This window comes from Cebus imitator, unplaced genomic scaffold, assembly GCF_001604975.1.
Source record: "Cebus imitator isolate Cc_AM_T3 unplaced genomic scaffold, Cebus_imitator-1.0 Scaffold403, whole genome shotgun sequence".
Classification (NCBI taxonomy): domain Eukaryota; kingdom Metazoa; phylum Chordata; class Mammalia; order Primates; family Cebidae; genus Cebus; species Cebus imitator.
The window spans coordinates 1,405,655-1,408,879 of NW_016107718.1; positions in this window are offsets into that span (position 1 = coordinate 1,405,655).

The window sequence follows — 3,225 nt, forward strand, 5'->3', positions numbered from 1 at the left end:
GAAGGCAAGATTAGAGAAAAAAAGAGTAAAAAGAAATGAACAAAGCCTCCAAGAAATATGGGATTATGTGAAAAGACCTAATCTACGTTTGATAGGTGTACCTGAATGTGAGGGAGAGAATGAATCCAAGCTGGAACACACTCTTCAGGATATTATCCAGGAAAACTTCCCCAACCTAGCAAGGCAGGTCAATATTTAAATCCAGGAAATACAGAGAACACCACAAAGACATTCCTCAAGAAGAGCAACCCCAATTCACATAATCATCAGATTCACCAGGGTTGAAATGAAGGAGAAAATGCTAAGGGCAGCCAGAGAGAAAGGTCGGGTTACCCACAAAGGGAAGCCCATCAGACTCACAGCAGATCTCTCAGCAGAAACCCTATAAGCCAGAAGAGAGTGGGGGCCAACATTCAACATCCTCAAAGAAAAGAACTTTCAACCTAGGATTTCATATCCAGCCAAACTAAGTTTCATAAGTGAAGGAGAAATAAAATCCTTTATGAACAAGCAATTATTCAGAGATTTCATCACCACCAGGCCTCCTTTACAAGAGCTCCAGAAAGAAGCACTAAGCATAGAAAGGAACAACCAGTACCAGCCACTCCCAAAACGTACCAAATGGTAAAGGGCATTGACACAATGAAGAAACTGCATCAACTAACAGGCAAAACAACCAACTAGCATCAAAATGGCAGGATCAAATTCACACATAACAATACTAACCCTAAATGTAAATTGGCTAAATGCCCCAATCAAAAGACAGAGACTGGCAAATTGGATCAAAAGCCAAAACTCATCAGTGTGCTGTATCCAGGAAACCCATCTCACATGCAAGGATACACAAAGGCTCAAAATAAAGGGATGGAGGAAGATTTACCAAGCAAATGGAGAGCAAAAAAAAGCAGGAGTTGCAATCCTAGTCTCTGATAAAATAGACATTAAGCCAACAAAGATCAAAAGAGACAAAAAAGGACATTACATAATGGTAAAAGGATCAATGCAACAAGAATTGCTAATGATCCTAAATATATACGCACCCAATACAGGAGCACCCAGATACATAAAGCAAGTTCTTAATGACTTACAAAGAGACTTAGACTCCCATACAATAATAGTGGGAGACTTTAACACCCCACTGTCAATATTAGACAGATCAACGAGACAGAAAATTAACAAGGATATCCAGGACTTGAACTCAGACCTGGAACAAGAAAACCTAATAGACATTTACAGAACTCTCCACCCCCAATCCACAGAATATACATCTTTCTCAGCACATCATACCTACTCTAAAATTGACCACAGAATTGGAAGTAAATCACTTCTCAGCAAATGCAAAAGAAAGGAAATCATAACAGTCTCTCAGACCACAGTGCAATCAAGTTAGAATTCAGAATTCAGAAACTGACTCAGAACAACATAGCTTCATGGAAACTGAACAACTGGCTCTTGAATGTTGACTGGATAAACAATGAAATGAAGGCAGAAATAAAGATGTTCTTCAAAACCAACGAGAAGGAAGATGCAACATACCAGAATCTCTGGGACACATTTAAAGCAGTGTCTAGAGGAAAATATAGAGCAATAAATGCCCACATGAGAAGCAAGGAAAGATCTAAAATCGACACCCTGTCATCAAAATTAAAAGAGCTAGAGGACCAAGATAAAAAAAAAAAAAAAACTCAAAACTTAGCAGAAGACAAGAAATAACTAAGATCAGAGCAGAACTGAAGGAGATAGAGACATAAAAAACCCTTCAAAATATCAATAAATCCATGAGCTGGTTTTTTGAAAGATCAACAAAATAGACAGACCGCTAGTCAGATTAATAAAAAAGAAAAGAGAGAAGAATCAAATCGATGCAATAAAAAATGATAAAGGGGGTATCACCACAGATTCCACAGAAATACAAACCACCATCAGAGATGACTACATACAACTGTATGCACATAAACCAGTAAACCTGGAAGAAATGGATAAATTGCTGGACACTTGCATCCACCCAAGCCTAAACCAGGAAGAAGCTGAAACCCTGAATAGACCAATAACAAGGGCTGAAGTTGAGGCAGCAATTAATGGCCTACCCACCAAAAAAAGCCCAGGTCCAGATAGATTCACAGCCAAATTCTATCAGACATACAAAGAGGTGCTGGTACCACTCCTTCTGAAACTATTCCAAACAATCCAAAAAGAGGGAATCCTTCCCAAATCATTTTATGCTGTCAGCATCATCCTGATATCAAAACCTGGCAGAGACTCAACAAGAAAAGAAAACTTCAGGCCAATATCCATGATGAACATAGATGCAAAAATCTTCAATAAAATACTGGCAAGCCGATTGCAACGGCACATCAAAAAGCTTATCCGTCATGATCAAGTAGGCATCATCCTGGAGATGCAAGGCTGGTTCAACATACGCAAGTCTATAAATGTAATTCACCACATAAACAGAACCAAAGACAAAAACCACATGATTATCTCAATAGATGCAGAAAAGGCCTTCAACAAAATTCAACAGCCCTTTAAGTTAAAAACCCTCAATAAGCTAGGTATTGATGGAATGTATCTCAAAATAATAAAAGCTATTTATGACAAACCTACAGCCAATATCATACTGAATGGGCAAAAACTGGAAGCATTCCCTTTGAAATCTGGCACTAGACAAGGATGCCCTCTCTCACCATTCCTATTCAATATAGTATTGGAAGTTCTAGCCAGAGCAATCAGGCAAGAAAAAGAAATAAAGCGTATTCAGTTAGAAAAGGAGGAAGTCAAATTGTCTCTATTTGCAGATGACATGATTGTATCTTTAGAAGATCCCATTGCCTCAGACCAAAATCTCCTGAAACTGATAAGCAACTTCAGCCAAGTCTCAGGATACAAAATTAATGTCTGAATATCACAATCATTCCTATACACAAATAACAGACTTAAAGAGAACCAAATCAAGAACAAACTGCCATTCACAATTGCTACAAAGAGAATAAAATACCTCGAATACAATTAACAAAGGATGTAAAGGACCTCTTCAAGGAGAACTACAAACCACTGCTCAATGAAATAAGAGAGGACACAAACAGATGGAGAAACATTCCATGCTCATGGTTAGGAAGAATCAATATCATGAAAATGGCCATACTGCCCAAAGTAATTTATAGATTCAATGCTATCCCCATCAAGCTACTATTAACCTTCTTCAGAGAACTGGAAAAAACCACCTTA